The sequence below is a fragment of the Camelus bactrianus genome, chromosome 2, assembly GCF_048773025.1.
Source record: "Camelus bactrianus isolate YW-2024 breed Bactrian camel chromosome 2, ASM4877302v1, whole genome shotgun sequence".
Taxonomy (NCBI): Eukaryota; Metazoa; Chordata; class Mammalia; order Artiodactyla; family Camelidae; genus Camelus; species Camelus bactrianus.
In genome coordinates this window covers 28,987,222-29,008,133 of record NC_133540.1, presented here as the reverse complement: position 1 = coordinate 29,008,133, position 20,912 = coordinate 28,987,222, and the positions used below count along the sequence as shown (strand labels likewise).

Below are 20,912 nucleotides of genomic sequence, written 5' to 3'. Positions count from 1 at the left end.
ACTTTGTCCTGGGTTCAATATCCAGTACCTCCCTTTAAAGTAGTAAGTAAATAAACAGATAAACAAACAAACAAATCTAATCACCTCCCTCAACAAAAACAAAACAAAAAAGCCATCAATAAATTAAAAAAAAAAAAAAAAAAATCTTACCAAGTGTCTCTGTGCAATTTGGCAAGTTGACTCTAAAAGTTAAATGAATATGTAAAGAACAAGAATACCTGAGACACTCTTGAAAAACGGAAAAGAGAGGTAATAACAATCATAATCATAACCATAATAGGAGTTATACTATGTGTGTGTGCGTGTATACACACACATACAAATTTATTCATTCATCCATTCACCATATTTATGGCAAAAGCACTTCCATAATTAGTAAGAGGAAGATGAGATTTTTTTCAATAACTAGTCCTAGATCAATCAACTGATGTTCATACAGATAAAATTAGACCTGACTTCTATCTTAAACAATACAAACAAATCAATTTCAAATGGATCACAGACAAGACCTAAACACTCCTAGAAGATTATATAAAGGAGTATCTTTGTGACAGGATGAAATAAAAGATTTCTTGTACAAAACATAAAGTACACATAACATAAAGACTGATAAACTAGACCTTTAAAATTCAAGACTTACACTTATGATAACCAACATTAAGAGAATTAAAAGACAGGGGGAGGGTAATAGCTCAGTGGTAGAGTGCATGCTTAGCATGCAAGAAGTCTTAGGTTCAATCCCTATTACCTCCATTAAAAAAAAAAAAAGGTCAAGAGAATTAAAAGGTAAACTTTAGAAAGGGAGAATATATTTGAAATATTTACACTCAATAAGGAACTTATATCTGAAATGTATAAGAAACTCTTACAAATAAAGAAAAAGCAAAAATCACAATAAACAAAAACCACCAAAGTACATGAGTAAGTAGTTTACAAAAGATTTCCAGTTGGTGAATAAGTTCATGAAAAGGTGTTCAGGATTACTAATCATCAGGGAGATACAAACTAAAACCATAAAATATACTAAGACCCACCAGAATCGCTATATTTTTTTAACATTTTTTATTGAGTTGTAATCATTTTACAATGTTGTGTCAAATTCCAGTGTAGAGCACAATTTTTCATTTATACTTGAACATACATATATTCATTGTCACTTTTTTTTTCTGTGAGCTACCACAAGATCTTGTATATATTTCCCTGCGCTATACAGTATAATCTTGTTTATCTATTCTGCATAATCCTGTCAGTATCTACAAATTCTGAAATCCAAGTCTGTCCCTTCCCACCCCCCACCCCCTTGGCAACCACAAATTTGTATTCTATGTCTGAGTCTGTTTCTGCTTTGTATTTATGTTCTTTTTTTTTTTTTAAGATTCCACACATGAGCAATCTCATATGGTACTTTTCTTTCTCTTTCTGGCTTACTTCACTTATGACATTCTCCAGGAGCATCCATGTTGCTGCAAATGGCATTATGTTGTCGGCTTTTATGGCCGAATAGTATTCCATTGTATAAATATACCACACCTTCTTTATCCAGTCATCTGTTGATGGACATTTAGGCTGTTTCCATGTCTTGGCTATTGTAAATAGTGCTGCTATGAACATTGGGGTGCAGGTGTCTTTTTTGAAGTAGGATTCCTTCTGGATATATGCCCAGGAGTGGGATTACTGGGTCATATGATAAGTCTACTCCTAGTCTTCTGAGGAATCTCCGAACAGAATAGAGATCCCAGAAATGAACCCACAAACTTTTGGTCAACTAATCTTCAATGAAGGAGGCAAGAATATACAATGGAATAAAGACAGTCTTTCCAGCAAATGGTGTTGGGAAAACTGGACAGCAGCATGTAAATCAATGAAGCTAGAGAACTCCCTTACACCATACACAAAAATAAACTCAAAATGGATCAAAGACTTAAACGTAAGACAAGATACAATAAACCTCCTAGAAGAAAATATAGGCAAAACGTTATCTGACATACATCTCAAATATGCTCTACTAGGGAAGTCTACCCAAGCAATAGAAAAAAAAGCAAGAATAAACAAATGGGACCTAATTAAACTTACAAGCTTCTGCACAGCAAAGGAAACCATAAGTGAAACAAAACGATAACCTATGGAATGGGAGAAAATTTTTGCAAATGATGAAACCGACAAAGGCTTGATCTCCAGAATATATAACCAGCTCATATGACTTTATAAGAAAAAAAACAAACAACCCAATCCAAAAATGGGCAGAAGACCTAAACAAGCAATTCTACAAGGAAGAAATACAAATGATCAATAGGCACATGAAAAAATGCTCAATATCACTAATTATCAGAGAAATGCAAATTGAAACTACAATGAGGTATCACCTCACACCAGTCAGAATGACCATCATTCAAAAGTCCACAAATGACAAATGCTGGAGAGGCTGTGGAGAAAAGGGAACCCTCCTACACTGCTCGTGGGAATGCAGTTTGGTGCAGCCACTGTAGAAAACAGAATCACTATATTTAAAAAACAGATATTATCAAAATTTGCCAAGGATATGAAGCAACAGCGACTCTCATAAACACAAAATATATTTAAAAGAAAGTAGCTATTTTATTTATAGTAGCCAAACACTCACAAATACCCAAATGCGTATGTAAAATAAAATAAATTTTTAAATGGTGGAATATTCATAGATTTAAAAGAAATAACTAGTGCTATGTATAACAAAATTATTTTCACAAACAGTGTTGAGCAGTTGCACACTAAAGAATATATACTGTATTAATCATCTTGTAAAAAAAAACTTTTAACTAATTTATGGTAATAGGAGTCAAGAGTTTAAGAGATGATTAACTTTGGTGCTACTAAAGACCTCTCCATAAAATGGTTCATGTGGAATGTTAGTAATGATCACATGGTTCTAAACTTTGCAATAACATACTCTGAATTTATAAACAATTGACCCATTCTGCTGAATGCTTCCACAACACCATTCACCTACCACAAATACCAAAAGAATGATTCATTTATATAAATAGGAGGCTTCTGGGTATGTTTGCTATGTATAGGTCTTCTGAAACTCCCTTCTTTAAAAAGAATTGGAAAGACAGGATAGGCAGAACTAGGATTATGTTTTGAATGTAAATAGCAGGAGTGGCTAGACTGCAATGAGATTCTGCCCAACTACAAAAGTTAAACCCAACAGTCATCAACAATGTCATGTCTGTGGACATTCCATGGGGTACCTGACTCTCTTTGTAGCACCATCTCTATCAAAAATATAAGTTACATATGTATAGATTTTGATACAAAACAATCATTACACTCCTAGTAACTTGCCATATGAACATGTTCTCACAAGTGCAGCAGAAACATACGTGTGTGTACAAACAAGTTCACTGTAAGGCATTATAAAAGTGAAAAACTGAAAGAACCAAAATATAAAATAATGTAATGAGTCAGATTCCTCTGGATTAACAACAAAATTTTTCCACAATATATTATTGAGTGGCAAAGTTTTTGAAGAGTATTATGTACAATGTAAGTTTGGGGAAGAATATGAAAGAAAATATACCAAAATGAGAATTACCCAGAACAAGGTCAGAATTACTAGAACCATGGCATGTCAGCTAAATCTAGCCTGCCAATTATTTTTGTTAATAAAGTTTTATTAGCACAAAGCCATGCCATGCCTATCTGTTCAACAATTGTCCATGGCTGTCATCACATCACAATACTACATTAAGTTGAGTGGTAGTGACAGAGACTATATGGCCCACAAAGTCTAAAATATTTACTACTTGGCCTTTTAAAAAAAGTGTGCCACTCACTTCTCTACAAAGTCGGGCTATATGTCCTTATATTTCTCTATTCTTTAAGTTGTACAACAAGCAATAATTAAAAGAAAATGGAAAATCCCTTAAGAAAATAAAAAGGCTTTCTGCTCTTCTATCACTTTTTTCCATATTTCTATTAAGTTCATACGCATTTTTTATAATTTGATTCCAGATCTATCAGACCCTCTCCATTACCCCCAAACTGTCTCCCAGACATTTTAGAAGTTAATGCAATGTCCTAGCTATGATTCTGGGTTAACATCATTAAGGTATTTTTTTAATGTTATTAAACAATACACATTCAGGCAATATAGATAAGAACAATCCCCAGTGCAATTTTAAAACCTGCTAATGAATAACTTCCTATGACTCTACAAATAGAGAAAGCAATGGGTTTCATGAGCATAGATGTGAAATACTGGTTTGTACTTCTTAGTTTCTCTCCAGAGACCAAAAACCACATCGTGAGTTTAACATCAATATATTGCCTCACAGCCCTGAAATATTAATTGAATTGATTAGTCAATGGCACACCATCCTCCGAGTCCTCAAACAAGCAACCTCAAAGTTACTGTAGTCCCTCCCTCTGTGCTACCGCCTTCCTCCTCCAGGCCCCTAATCACTCAGCAAATACTGTCAATATTTCCTCTGTAAAATTTCCAGATTTCACTTATGCTCTCAATTTCACAGCTGATGTCCTAAAAATCAAGTGTTAACCATTTTACACACATTACAGCTGAGTAAGTCTTCTGAGTACTTACTCTGATCCATTAATATTTTTGTCAACAATTCCCTCTGCATTTTGAATCACTGTCAAATATCTATTCAATACCTATTATGCTATATTTATTTATTTATTTTTAGTGGAGGTACTGGGGATTGAACCCAGGATCTCACACATGCTAAGCATGTGCTCTACCACTGAGCTATACCCTCCGAACTTACTATGCTATAAAGATTACGCTAAGCACTGGAGATGAGCTTTCCTTATATTTCAGTTGGGGAGAAAGAATACTCTGAGGTCCTTTCCAGCTTTAAATTCTAATATAAATGCTATGGTGTACATACTCCATGGTGATCTCAAATGAGTCAAGGTCTTATATGATCCCATCCCACTGAGTTTAACTTGGTTCTAGGAAACAGAATATGGTGAAGATGATGAGGTAGACAGTCCTTAATTAGGTTACTTTATACAGCAAAGGTAATGGGAGAGACACTCCTATAGTATGTTACATATCATAGCAGACTGAAGAGATTCTCCTGCCAGCCTTGAAAAAGTAAGCTGCCATGCTGTGATAGGGCCATGCAACAAGAGGTTCAGACAGCCTTTAGGAGCTGAGATCAGATCCTAGTGCAGCCAACAAGAAAATGGGGACCTCAGTTCCAAGTGAAAGGAACTAAATTCTGCCAACAACAATGTGAGCTTAGAAGTGGACTCCAACCTCCCAGGAGAACATAGCCAACACCTTTATTGGCCAACACCTTTATTGCTGACTTGTAAAACCCTAAGCAGAGAATCCAGTTGAGTTGTGCCCAGATGCCTGACACAAAGAAACTGTAAAATAATAAAGCTATGTTGTTTGAAGCAGCAACGTTTGTGGTAACTGATTAGTACCAATACAAGTGAAATTAGAACAGAAGAATACATGTGCTATCATAATTCAGTAGAAGCAAAGATCACTATGAGCTCCTCAAGATGAAAAAAAGCACAAACAGACAGCTAGAGCATTAAGATGAGCCTTAAAGGGCAAAAGCAACAAGAGGAAGGGTCACTGTGGACAACAGTATGAATGAAGTTATTAACAGGAAAAAAAAAATGTATGTTATTTTAAAAAGAACCAAAACACCCCTTTTTGCCATTTATATTTCAAGATGACACTATGCACAGACATCTAGATAGATAGACAGATAATACTGTCTTGATTTGGGAGAGGGGTGCTTTTGCATAAAAGTAATATACATTTTACCAAAAAGACCTTATGCAACACTTTGATAATAAAGTAATAATGGAAAGTCCCCAAACCCTTTGCCTGTACATTTTTCAGAATAAGCCACATCACTATTAACAGTTTGTGTTCCTGTCCTTGCATTTTTCTAAACTTACAGAAACATATATGGTTATCTGTGGTGTTTGTGTGTATATTTAGTAATTATGTATCTCTGTGTATAAGCATTTATATTCTCAAGTGTAAAGAAGTGATACTAAACAAACTATTTTACTTACAGTGCACCATAATCGTACAGAAGATTTATGTGGATGATATGTAACATCATTTATTAAATATCACTATTTACCTAACTACTGAAGCTAGAAACATCAGTCATATTTGACTCTTCCCTTCTTTGTCACCCTTCACGTTCAACAGACCAAGTACTGTCCATCCTACCTCTGCAATAACTCTAAAAGCTGGTTCTCTCTGTAACATTTTCCACTACCTCAGGCATTCAACATCATGATTTCAAACATTACAATAGTCTATAGTAAAACTTTCCCCATTAGTCTCATTATTCCAGCCAATGCTTCACCAGGGTTATTTTCCTCAAATGAAAATCTGATTATCACTGTACACTTTCAAAAAGTATTAACTAGCTTTCCATGATCTCCAGAAATTTTGCTACTCCTTTATACTTTTAAGACTGCTTTCTCAACATTACACCCTGTATTTTTACACCTCTTTGCATCTGTTCCTACTATTCTCTCAGCCAGGAATGACATCACTATCTTATTAATCCTTCAAAGTACAACTCAGAAGTCAACTATATAAAACCTTTTTTAATTCTACATCTGTTTTCCCACCACAGAACTAACAGAAGGTACATATGCTTCTTTTGCGGTCCTTATTACATTGTATCATTCTGTATGACACCATCTCAGTGATGTATTTAGAAATCTATCTTCCATTCCAGATTGCACTAACCTTTAATAAATTTTCCTTAGATCCCCCAGAGCACAGAACAGTGCCTGATCATTGCTAGGGAACTAGCAGTGCTTATAAGGAAAATAAACTCTTTGAACACTCACTTATGCCAGGCAATTCTCTGCTACTCTATGTGAGGAATACAAAGATATATCAAATTGTCCATAGGGAGTTTGCAATTTAATATAAGAAGTTAGGACTACATGCAAATTAGCAAGGTAACTGTTATAAGTACCTTAAGGTTCTTAAAACATTTTCTTCTCTTTTCTTTTTCAACAAGATACAGCACATTCCTAGGTTTCCTCCTACTTAGTAGTTGCTTCTTCATTGTCTTCCTACTGCTTCCTTCTTGTACTACCTCTAAATTTTGTAGTGTCCCAGAGCACAGTTCTAAATTGTTTCCTCTATCTAAATTAATTTTCATATGTCCTATGACCTTTAAATCTCACCTGCATGCTGCTGATTCCTATCATCTCTAACCCTAAACTTGCTTCCCTGTATTTCCAACTCATACAATCCAACTGAAATCCTAACTTGGCTACCCAATGGGCATTTCAAATTTACTATTTCCAAAACAGAACTCTTGATTCTACCTACCCACTGTCAATAAAAATCTCTTCTCCTATCCCTACCTCATCTTTTCATACTTCAATAAATAGCACTTGGGGCCCCCTAAATAAGCCCGAAGATTAATTCTTGGTTTATCTTTCCCTCACCTACAAATTCAATTCATGACGCCACGTTCTACTGCTTTAACTCTTAATTATATCACATATCTGTCTATCTCCGTCACCACTGCTATCACATCAGTCTAAGCTACCTTCACCTCTTGCCTAAAAAATTTCAGTGGTATCTTCATTGATGTATCTGCTTCCATTCTTGTCCCATACCCTGATCCTATCACCATTCATTCTTTTAAAAACTAAGTCATGATATACAGAAAACTGGATATCCACATGCAAAAGAAGGATGGGCCCTTACCTTATATGATGTACAAAAACTGACTCAAATGGATTAAAGATTTAAATGTAATACAACTATAAAACTCTTAGAAGAAAACATAGGGGAAAAGCTTCATAACCTCTGATTTGGCAATGATTTCTTGGATATGACACCAAGAAAACACAAAAGAAAAAAAGTCACTGAATGACATCAAAATTTAAAACTTCCGTGTATCGACAAAGTGAGAAGGCAATCCACAGAACAGTAGAAAATATTTGCAAATCATATGCCTGTTAAGGCATTAATATCCAAAATATATAAAGAACTCTTGCAACTCAGTAACAACAAAAATAAACAACCCAGTTCAACACTTGGCAAAGTATTGAATAGCTATTCAAGATATACAAATAGCTAATAAGCACAAAAAAAGAGGTTAAACATCACCAATAATTAAGAAAATTCAAATGAAAACCACAGTGAGATACGACACCTCACACTCATTGGGATGGCTAACATTAAAAAAAAAACAAAACAGAAAATTAGTGCTAGCAAAGATATGCAGAAATTGAAACCCTTGTGCACTATGAATGGGAATGTAAAATTGTGCAGCCATAAAGAAAGCAGTATGGTAGTTCTTCAAAAAGTTAAAATATGATCCATATTTTGCATGAATCTTATTCTTACATGTGTCATATGATCTAGCAATTCCACTTCTGGGTATATGGCCAAAAGAATAGAAAGCAGGGACTAGCAGCATGATTGACAAAAACCAGAAGTGGAAGCAACTCAGTGTCCGTTAATGTGTGAATAGATTAAATAAAATGTGGTATATAAATATGGTGGAATATTACTCAGCCTTAAAAAGGAAGGAAATTCTAAAGCATTCTACAACATGGAGGAACTGTGAAGACATTAAGCTAAGTGAAAAAAGCCATACATCAAAGGAGAAGTACTGTATGATTCCACTTGTATGAGATGCCTAGAGCAGTTAAGTTCATCAAGACAGAAAGTACAGTGGTGGTTGCCAGGGGCTGGCGGGGAGGGAGGAATGGGTAATTACTTAATGAGTAAAGAGTTCCAGTTAAGCAAGATGAAATGAGTTCTGAAGATGAATGTTGATGATGGTTGCACAACAATGTGAAAGTACTTAATGCCACCCAGCTGCACATTTTGAAATGGTTAAGGTGGTAAGTTTTATATTATGTGCATTTCACCACAGTTAAAAATAAGTAAACTAAAACTTTAAAAATAAACACTTCAGTTAAATGTCACCATTAAACAACAAGACAAAATATAAAACCCTAAGTCATACCATGCCATTCCTCTGTTTAAAACTCTTCAATGTATTCTTACTACTCATAGTTAAAATCAAATTTCTTACCATGGTTTACAGGGGTCTATGTGATCTGATATCTGAATACCTTTGACACTTTCAAACCTCACTCTCTCCCTTTCTCATTTTGCTTCAGCCCACTCTGGCCTTTTTTTTTGTTCAAATAATTTATAAACATCATTCTCACCTCAAGGCCTTTGTTCTCGGTATTCCCTCCCTTAAAATGTTGTGATCTAGATCTGGTTGGCTACTTTTCTTCATTCAATTCAAGTGTCACTTCTTCACAAATCTCTAAACGATCTATATTGGCTGCCCTATAAACTTTTCCCTCTTCATTCTCATAACATTATCCTGCTTTGTTTTCTTCCAAGCATTTATTACTATCTGTTCATTAATTTTGTGTATTATTTGTCTTCTCCTCCAAGACTGTAGAGTCTTATTCACAGCTACATCCTCGGACTCCACAACAGGGCCTGGCGCATGAAATACAATCAATAAATAGGTACTAAATGAATTACAGACAATGAGTGCCTAAACCACTCCCATTCTATTTTTTTGTCTTTTCTTTATATCTGAAATTTTAATTTTCATTAAGATCCAATCCAATCCTATTTCCTTCCAAGGAATATTCTGCATTTCTATCCCATAAAGGCTTTTATTTTGTATCAATCTTATACCTATATTATACTTGTTTATATAGTATCATAAAAATTCTATTTGATTGTTACGTATATTCTTCCATTTACCCTATCAGACCACAACTGATCAAGAAAGTATGTCTTTTACTTATTCTTCTTTTTCAAATCAACCATAACAACTAAGAGGTACTGTTCAGATAGGCTGTACTCAACCATTATTTGATAAATGGATAGTCTGTGGTAATGTTTTAAAGTAAATATTCTCAAGTACCTAAATTTATGTAGGTAATTAAAAGCAAAACGCTATAGCTTTTTAGTTATACAATTATATCAGAAATTTAAGTTTGGAACATTTTCACTGCATAATATAAACTGTAACTATCTAAACTTATTTATTTAAAAGAATATTAAAATGTGATTAGGATGTACATAAAGTATGTAATAATATTTTCAAATAAGAAAGAACGCATATACATTTTTTCTTCATATTCACAAAATGCTTTTAAAATGCAATATTTCAGAATGCTCTGACTACATGCTTCCCATTTAAGTTAGACACACAAATATGACTTTTTCTTTATACCCAAAGAAATATAACTTTATATCCAAGGAAATATAACTATTTATATTTTATATATTTTATAATAGTTATGTTTCTTTGCATATAAAGAAAAGACAAAAACATAGATTAAGAAAATATAAAGATGACTTTACAAATTAAGTGATAAGTTATCTAAATGAGTAAAAAAATTATACTTTTGTACAAAATTTTCCATCTATGTGCATATTTACCTAAATATACAAATTATATAGTATTTAAAAACTGTAATTTTATCTAACAGCTGTGAAAACTATCCTTTCTAACAAAGAATTACAGATAAATTAAGTGTTTAATTATAACGAGCAGCCTCAAAATAGTAGGTTTTCTGTATAGTAAATTAAATCTCTAAATGTAAAGCACAAAATCATTCACATATTTTAATATTAAGAAGAAAAACTGTATAATTTATATCTACAGAGCAAAGAGAAAAAAAAATGCTTGTGTCAGCCTTAGGAAACAAACAGCCCTATCAAGTGACCAACTAGGAAAGATTCTCGCTAGCAGCTCAATAAATAATAGTAATGATGACAACCATCTCCCATAACTACATTACAGCCCATTGTCCACATCTGATTATACTAGTCTAGACCTTGGGTAAGCACATACACACATTTTCACCGAGAGTTTTCCAATATTACTGCTGTTTCCTGGGCTTTCTGTGACCCCCATTAGTAGGAACTGTCAGATTTTCTCTACTAAACATCTTCACCACTGATGGGAAAGGGAACTTACCACTTTTCTGCACCCTAACAACTCAGAATATGGAAGAAACGTTTCTGAATTCGCAATCCTTCTAACATTGTAATTTCTTTAGAATTGACTATAGAGAATACTCACAAACCAAATCTGAGAGAGAAAAACTGTTTCCGAAGTCTTTCTTCAGCAATATCACAACTAATAAAACCTCACTTCTCAGACTGTATTTCCATTTATTAACATAGTCTTTATTCTCATACTGCAGAATTATTACCTAACTCTCCACGTTAACTATCGTTTTGCTCACATCTCTCCCCACCCACACCCATACATGGCATAGTCAATCTTTCAGTGTCACAAAAATCCTTAAACTGATCTCTCTCTACTCCTTTCTGAGGTAAAGCTCAGGTAACAACTCTGAATAAGAGCTGCAAAGACTCTAATATCATACAATACACAAGCCTGAAGCCTTAGAAACAACTGACCGACGACCAACAAAAGAGTATTTTTAAACAAACGTTTCAATATTCTTTAATAGGCTTCATATATATTCAAAGCCAATCTAGACCCTTCTCAGTTTAGAACCAGCCAAGGCGGTACCCATTTCCAGAAGTTAAGACTCTTTATCAGGAAGACTACAATGCATCCATCCACTTTACTAAAATTAGAAGGGCAGAGCAAATACTCCATAAAACTATTTCTTCCTGAAAATATAAGAATTCAGTAATTTAATATAAATTTCAAATTTAACATAAATGTCACTGCCTAATATCATTTTACTTTTCCAAACTTATTTTGCACAATAATTCCTAGCTGAGCATTGTAAAACAGTAACTCATGATAGCAGGGAGGCTAGAATAGAAGCAGAAGGGTGGTTTGCAAGCTGGCATACTTTAGATGAAACAAATTCTTAGGACTAGGAAAGAATTTATTCTCAAGAACGTATATATAAAGAGGGAGAGAAGACAGCTTTATACAAAAAAGTAAAAACAATGAACAAAACCACTCTGTTTACCCCTCACTTGGAATCCAGTTTAGGATTTCTCTGTTACTGCCATCTTCTATTTTTCCAGGACCTGCCTCTGTCTCTGCCGCTTGTTGCATTTGCTTATCATTTCATAAGAAACCCATGACCACCGTTTTTAAAACTGCAATGTCCTCTGCCCCACATTGTACCTATTCTATTTCTCTCCGCGTTTTAATTTTCTCATAGCACTAATCACTTTCTGACCTAATACGAATATTTTAAATTTCTTCACTGTCTATAGCATAAGAGGGTAGGGATGTCTATTCTGTCCATTGCCGAATCCCCAGAGCCCAGAACGTGGACCAGCACATAGCAGGCACGCATAAATATATTTCAAACAAACGAAGAGAGCTGACTCTATCTTCATTTTTATTTTCACTTAACCCTACTCAAAATGCTTTCTTTCCTTCTTCGCCCACCTGTAATTTGTCTCCCTTTTGGCTATATTTATTCTCACTTAATATAGTAATTGATTCCACTTACATATAAAAAATTACAGTTTTTTAAAAAGCATAACTTTATGAAACTTCTGTACACATATAAGCATACTCTACAGGCATGCTGAATCCATACCACCTTTTTTCCATAAGTAACATACTTTGGCCTTGCTGAGAAAGCTCCAATGCAACGCCAAATAGTTTTAAAGCCCTTAAACCTGGAATTTAGCAGTTTTAGGGGATGAAAAACACAAATTAAATGAAGTATCATTGTTTTACATCAATCACAGTGAAGCAAGCCTAAAAACTAACCACAGAAAACTGAAATTAAGAGAAAAATAGAAGTGAAAAATAATTTGGCCATATCACTGTTTTAAACCAAACACATGAAGAAATGAAATAAGAAAAATGTATTTATCCTAATTAAGGGGAGAAAATTCTAGTCTTCACTGATAAGCCATGAAACTTACAAAAATAATAAACATTAATTTAACTAACCTAATCCCTAAAAAAGGGGACCAGCACATCGTTTCTAAACAACCCACAGAAACTTCTACATCTATTCAATCCACACTAGAGATGACAGTCTCTCAACAAATCTTTGAAACACTGACTTCTTACTCCACCCCAAAAATGAGATCATATCCAAACAACTGTTTATAATGTTTAACTGGAGTTTTTCTATAAAGCACCTCAGCACACATTTAATTTTAAAATTTAACCAGAAAGCACATGGCTCTTTAAGAAACACTCCAGAGTTTCCAAGAGATGAATTCTACTTTGATTTAGGTTATGTCTTTGTTCAGTTCGGATAAGACTACATCCTAGGCACAATGTTTACTTAAGTGAAAAAAATATTTCTGTCTTCTACCAAAATATAACCCAGATACTGGCCAAGTAGGTCAGAATAAAATGAAATGTGTTTTGCCCTCTCTTCCTTCCTTCCTTCTCTCTCTTCACTCCCCTTACATTCATTCTTCTACACACTTATTCCACAGACATTTATTAGAAATCTGTGACATTTGGAGTGAAGGAAAATGCTGAAGCTACTAAATGAATGTTCAGAAAGCAGAAGTGCAATCTAAGCAGTTGAATTTTGAAGAGACAGACAAGTATATTAGTACTAGAAACATTATGTCTTTTATGAGGGCTATTTACATATTCGGATACAAGTCTGAATTATTGCTGTAATAAGCAGATACTGACTATCCCCAGAGGATAATTAAGCAATGTGCCCAACAGTATGTAGGATAATCTGCCCTTTCTGTACTTTTCAAGGATGGGGAAACGAGAATCACAGTAGCAGATTTAAGAGTAAAATCCTAGGAGGCTATGGAAGTTCTCAAAATGTATTTTTAATAAACTAAAACTAACACTGTAAGCATAGGTCATCTTATATGTAGTTGTATATTTAACAAGTTATAGAAATTAAGATGAGAATTTAATCTTAGAATGTTTAACTAACATTGTTCCTTGAAACTAGGTTCCACAGTCTACCACTTTCCTGATTTTTAACATCAAAAATTTTAAAACTTTGATCAGCCAATGGAAACATGTCTGTTTTTTACTTTAAAATACAAATGATACAAATTAAGAAATTATGTAACAAAGACAGGATCCCTTGACATTTTAAGCTATAAAAATCTTACTTGAAGTGAATTTGTACTGATTTTTAAAAATTTCAGAGTATAACAAAAATAGGATCACCTAAAAATACAAAATATCAAGGATAATCAATATTTATCAATTACATTGCTCCTTCTAACACAAGTCAAACAAGCGAAGTTACAAGACTTTGTCACGTTCATAGAGCACCTACCGTAATCACAGCTGTTTAGAACAACATCAGAGGCCTAAAATACTCTAAAAAATATTTGTTGGATGGATGGCAGGAAGGCTGGCAAGAAGAATGGTGGCTACCTAGCAGCTGGATCTGTTTCTTCTGGCAAAATTAAAACCCACCATACTGAAATACTAACGTTTTTAGAAAAGATATAAACAAAACCATTAAGGAATACAGGAATAAGAAGAATGCAAAATATGAAATCTAAACCCCTTTATCCAAATTTGAAAAAAATTTTTAAGGTTTACTGACAAAGAATTTAATTTAAAAATGTAAGCAACAATTCTACTGGAATTAGTTTAATTAAATTTATTTTTCAATTAAATAAATTTTTAAGGTGAAGGAAAAAGCAACTTATATAAAAAGAAATGAAGTTTACAAATAAATCAACCAAAGCCCTATATAACATAATGTTATATACCCACCACATTTGAATTTAGAACAGACGTTCCTATTTCCTACTAATGTGGTGCCACAGCATCACAGAACATTCTGTAAGAAAGCTTTAAGATTGTCTAAAGAATTTTAAACTATTTGAAGACACCTGTGTCTTTCAGTACGAAACTCTTTAGTTCAGTTATTTGCATATTTAAAAAGTAAACTGAGATAATGGTGATGAAAATAATAATTAAATATATCACAAAATATCCATAAACAATGTTCTTATTCACAGAATGTCGGAAATTTAATTTTTTTAAATTTAAATCTTTTTAGTTTATACATTTTACTTGTCTTGGTAAAAACTGGCAAAGAAATATCACTTGATTATGTCAGTGATTACTGATTATTTTTATAGGAATGTTGTTTACAAGAAAAATACCAATAACTGAACTCAAAACTATCAAAACAATGTATTCACAAACAAAGTATTTCATCAATTAAATAGGTAAGTTAAGAGAAACATTTCTTCCAAACAACAATTACTTATGTCTGACCTAAGTAATTGATTTGCTAATAGTACCCATCAAGTCTGATAAACCCTATGCTGTAGTCTCAGTCTGTAAAGGTCTACATGTTATTTACACTAATAAAACATTAATCAAGGACCAAATTTATAGCAGCTACTCTATAAATGAGGTCAAGGCAGGTCAGACTTACATAATAAGAAAGAAATAAAAAGGAAAAAGAAAAAAAAAGGTTGGCCTCTGCAGTAAAAAGAAAACCCTTATTACCTATTCTTCTTGCCCCTGGGATTAAGTCCAGTAGCTGAACACTACAAATGCTTCACAAATCCGTCCATTGCTATGTAAACTCATTTAACCTCAATATATTAAATATTTATAAAAGGAAAGTCAAATCCACTGATTTAGAAAAATAAATCTCTAAATTGTTCCTTTAAAATATATTCTACCCTCTGAAGAAAGAGATAATGAAAATTACAAATACTACCAATATTTCACGAATGAATGTTAGTTCTCTTTATACTACCGTTTATTTCTAACATTTACTTAAAAGACAAAGGTTAAATACTTTCTATAGGCTAAGCACAGAAGTAAAGAAAACAATTTCTAAACAAAGGAGGCTAATAAATCCAAATAGTTAAGATAAGCACATATAAGAAATCAGGGAAAAGGTACTATAAAGTCTCTAATCACAGCTGATATAAAAAACAAATAAGTTATTCAAATAATTGTTTCCTCAATAAGAATAACAATCAGCTCTTCCAGATAAAATATTTGACAAGAACATGAAATTAATTACTTCACAAAATACAGACAAATTTTAATGTAAAATATTTATTTTATATATATGTATTTTCTTTTCTCTGGGTAATAATCTTCAAAATAACATCACTTGACTATTACCAAGATTGTATAAAATGAATTCCTGTTTAAGAAATACTATTTACATAAAATATATCAATAATTAAAATCAAACTATAAAAGCAATGTACTTATAGAGAAAATATCTTATCAATTAAACACAAATATTTATTGAATTGGCAAGGCACTTCACTTGGAGCCCAGGATACAACCAAAAGCAAGACAGGGGCACTGCCCTCACAAAACATACACTTTACAAGGGATAACGAAGACAAATATGGGAGTAGAATAAAAAATGCAGGGAAACATATTTTAAGAAATGAGGTAAAAATAACCTGCGTAACAGGTTTCAAGGAAGACTTCTCTGACAAGGTGACATCTGAATTGGGCCTTAAATCAGAATGAACCAGACATGTAAAGAGCTGGGGTTGGATCTTCCAGCTATGGTGAAATAAAAAGGTCAACAAACCCTCTCCCACAAAAACAAGCACAGAATTGACAAATAACAATCATTTCAGGGTTCTGAAAACTGATCAAGGCAAACAAAAAAATCAATAATAATCTTAGAAAAATTTGCTAACCACTGAGTAAGAACAAATGGAGTCCGTGGCAATCTTTTCTCGGAATGCACCACCCAAACACCAGAAGTGTGTTGTTTCATCAGTCTACGGCTGCCGATGGAACCAGCAACCTCACTGCCAGAGACGGCTAACCAGATTTGGAAAAGAGGACAGAAAATGAAGAAAATGCATCCCAAGCTGAAAACTGGAAAAGCCAATTGCTATCCTAGACTGAGATTATATTTGTAGTTAGGGTGAGCAGAAGACCAGAGAATAAACCAGAAATTAAAGAGAGAGACCCTAAAAATGAAGTAGCCATATTAAATATACATATATGTTAGATAACTTAGTAAGAATTTCACACATCCATGGCTGTCTGGGTCCCTGGGCACACATACAGTGCAGACTTGAAAAAGGTCAATGGGAAGCAAAAGCTAGGAATAAAAACTACCACAAATTTAAATGTGTCCATCAAGCCAAACCCAGATTTACTGGCCATACACGGTCAAAGGTTTCAGAAAGACTTCTTATCATTGATTTATTGACCTCAAAGCTATGGAGAAAAGGGGCAACCCCTTAAAAGCCAGACTAAGAAAAATAAGAAGAAGATTCTTGAAAAAGCTAAACAGCAACATTAAGAGCACTGTACCACATGAGAGACATATTCTGCATATTAAGCCCAAGCAAGTAACTTTTAAAAATCAACAAACAAAACCAAATCCAACAATTATAAAAAGAATTATATAACACAACTAAGCAAGAATTATCCCAGTTATGCAGACCTGGTTCAGCATTCCAAAGTCCATTAGTGTAATCCACCATACATAAATAAGCCAAAAAGAAAAGTCATGTGGTCATATCAATAGATACAGAAAAAGCATTTGACAAAATCCAATGCCCATTCATAACAAAATCTTTCAGTAAACTAAGAACAGAGGGAAACTTTCTCAACTTGATAAAAAATAGATACAAAAAGGCCAAAAGCTAACACTACTCTTAATGTTGAGAAACTAGAAAATTTCCCATTAAGATAAGGAAAAGACAAGATAAGGAAAAGGATGTCCTCTCTTACCACTCTTTTTCAACATCATACATGAAGTCTGAGCTAAAGCAATATGACAAGAAAAGGAAATAAAAGGTATGAAGACTGGGAAGGAAGACAAAAGAAGGTCTTTGCTCACAGATGACATGATCATCTATGTAGAAAAACCAAAACAACTGACAAAAAATGAATTCCTCCTGGAACTAATAAGTGATTATGTCAAGATTGCAGGATATGAGGTTAATATACAAAAGTCAATTGCTACCTATATACCAGTACAGAATAAGTGAAATTTGAAATTAAAAATACAATACCATTTATATTAGCATCCCCCTCAAAAAATACTTTAAGTATAAATCTAACAAAATATGTACAGTATCCATATGAAAGAAGTATAAAACTCAGGCAATGAAATAAAAAATTAAATACATGGAGAAATATTCCATGCTTATAGATACGAAGACTCCATATTGTCAAGATGTCAGCTGGTCCCATTTTGGTCTGTGGATTCAATGCAATACAATTCAAAATTCAAGCACACTAGTTTGCTGGTATTGACAAAACAATTTTACAGTTTATATGGAGCACCAAAATGTCCAGAATAGCCAATGTAATATTGAAGGAGAAGAACAAAGGTGGAAGACTGAGGTTACCCAAATTCAAGTCTTACTCTAAAGCTACAGTAATCAAGACAGTGTGGAACTGGTTAAAAAAAACAGACAAACAGATTGATGGGACAAAACTGAGAACCTACAAATAGATTCACATAAATACAGTCAGCTGATCTTTGACAAAGAAAGAGCAAAAACAATATACAATGGACTAATCATACTGTTTTTAATAAATAATGCTGCAACAACTGGACATCTACATGTGAAAAAAAAATTAATCTAGGCATAGACCTTCCAGGCCTTTCAAAAATTTACTCAAAATGGGTAACAGACATAAACTGAAAATGAAAAACCATAAAAATCCTAAAAGATAACACAAGAAAAAACCTAGATAACCTTGGGTATGGTAGTGACTTTTTAGATACACAACCAAAAACATGATCCAAAAAGTACATAATTGATCAGCTGGACTTCACTAAAGTTGAAAACTACTGCTCTGCAAAAGACAATGTCAAGAAAATTAGAAGACAAGACACAGACTGGGAGAAAATATTTGCAAAAGACACATCTGAAAAATGACTGTTACCTAAACTACAAAGAACTCTTAAAATTCACTAATAAAAAAACAAACAACCTCATTAAAAAATGTGCCAAAGACCTGAACAGACACCTCACCAAAGAAGATATACAGATGGGAAATTAGCAAATGAAAATATGTTTCACATCATATGTTATCAGGGAAATGCAAACTAAAACAATAATAAGATACCAATACACACCTATCACAATAGCCAAAATCTGAAACACTGACAACACCGAATACTGGTGAGGATATGGAGCAATAGGAACTCTCATTCATTGCTGGTGTGAATGCATAATGATACAGTCAATGTGGAGGACAGTTTAGCAGTTTCTTACAAAACCAAACATACTCTTTCTATAAAATCCAGCAATCACACTTCTTGGTATTTACCAAAAAAGGCTTAAAACTTATTTCCACACAAAAACATGTACCTGGATGTTTACAAAAGCTTTATTCATAACTGCCAAAACTTATAAGCAACCAAGATGTCCTTCAGTAAGTGAGTGGTTAAGTAAACCACAGTACATTTAGACAACAAAATATTATTCAGTGTTATAATGAAATGAGCTATCAATCCATTAAAAGTCATGCATAACGGTAAGTATGTATTAGTAAGTGAAAGAAGCCAAACTGAAAAAGTTACATACTGTATGAGTTTCTGGAAAAGGCAAAACTGTGACTTTCTGGAAAAGGTAAAACTGTGGAGACAGTAAAAAGAGTAGTGGTTGCCAGCGTGTGGGAGGAGGTTGGGGTAAGTGATAAAGAGGCAGAGCACAGAAGATTTTTGGCACAGTGAAAATAATATAATAGCCTAAGGATGGAAACATGCCATAAACATTTTTCTAAACCCACAGAATGTACATCAAGAGTGAGCCATAATGTAAACTACGGACTTTGAGTGATTATGATATATCAACACAGGTTCATCAGTTTTAACAAATATACCACTCTGGTGGTTATGCTGACAACAGGGGAGGCTACACATGTGTGAGGGCAGGGGCATATTTTCATATATGAAAAATTTCTGTAACTTCCCCTCAATTTTGCTGTGAATCTAAAACTATTCTTAAGAAAAAAAAAGTCTTAATGAAAAAACAAAAGGAATAGAGAAGAAAATATAATCCCCCCAAAAAAGAAAAAATCAACAAGAAAATATGTTTTTAAAAAAATCAACAAGTAAAAGCAATTAACAAAAACCCATAGATACAAAGTAGAAAACCTGGAATCTAAAATTTCTATATTAAATGGTCATTTTTTAAAAAATCCATTATATGTATATACCACAGTTCCTTTATCTACTCAGCTGTCTATGGATATTATGGTTGCTTCCATGCAGCAATTCAGATAAACCTGGAGAACATTACATTAAGTGAAATAAGTCAAACATAGGACAGATACTCTACTTATTATATGCGAGCTAAAATAGTCAAAACCTTTAGAAGCAGAGAGTATAATGTGGTAATCAAGGGCTGTGAGAGGTAAAGTGGGAGGTATTTATTAGTCAAAGGCTACGAAGTCCAAATGTAATGACAATAACTACACAGTGAATATAAATAATCACAATCTGTTAAAAAGAACCAAATGGAAATTCTGTTAAAAAATAATCAACAAAGCCAAAAACCAAAAAACAACTTCCAAGAGGACTCACCAGCAAATTTGAGATGGCAGAAGATAAAATGAAATCAGTGAACTTGCAGATATAGCAACAGAATTTATCAACTGAAGAATGAAGAGAAAAAGACTGAAGATGACAGGATAACATCAAACTACCAACTTATGTGTAATGGGAGTCCCAAAAGAATAGTCAAGATAAACAAACACAGAAATAGTTTATGCAGAAATAATGACTGAAAATTTTTATGAAAAGCTAATTCTACACATCCTAGAAGTTCAAAGAGCTCCATGCAAGAAAAACACCACCAAGCACTACCAAGGGTCTAGGGTTTTACTCTATTTGTAGGATCTTCCCAATTTTTTTAGCAGTTTTAAAAAGTTAAACGCAGACTTCCCACTGAACCCAGCAATTCTACTCTCAGGTATATTTACCCAAGAGAAATGAAAACATATGTCCACAATGTCCACACAAAGCCTTGTACA

General features: G+C 33.4%; 1 protein-coding gene across 5 annotated transcripts in view; it reads right to left on the bottom strand.

Moving 5' to 3' along the window:
• LRBA (LPS responsive beige-like anchor protein) overlaps positions 1 to 20,912 on the bottom strand; it is a 620,528-nt gene that overhangs the window by 389,818 nt on the left and 209,798 nt on the right. The gene's annotated exons all lie outside the window — the stretch shown is intronic.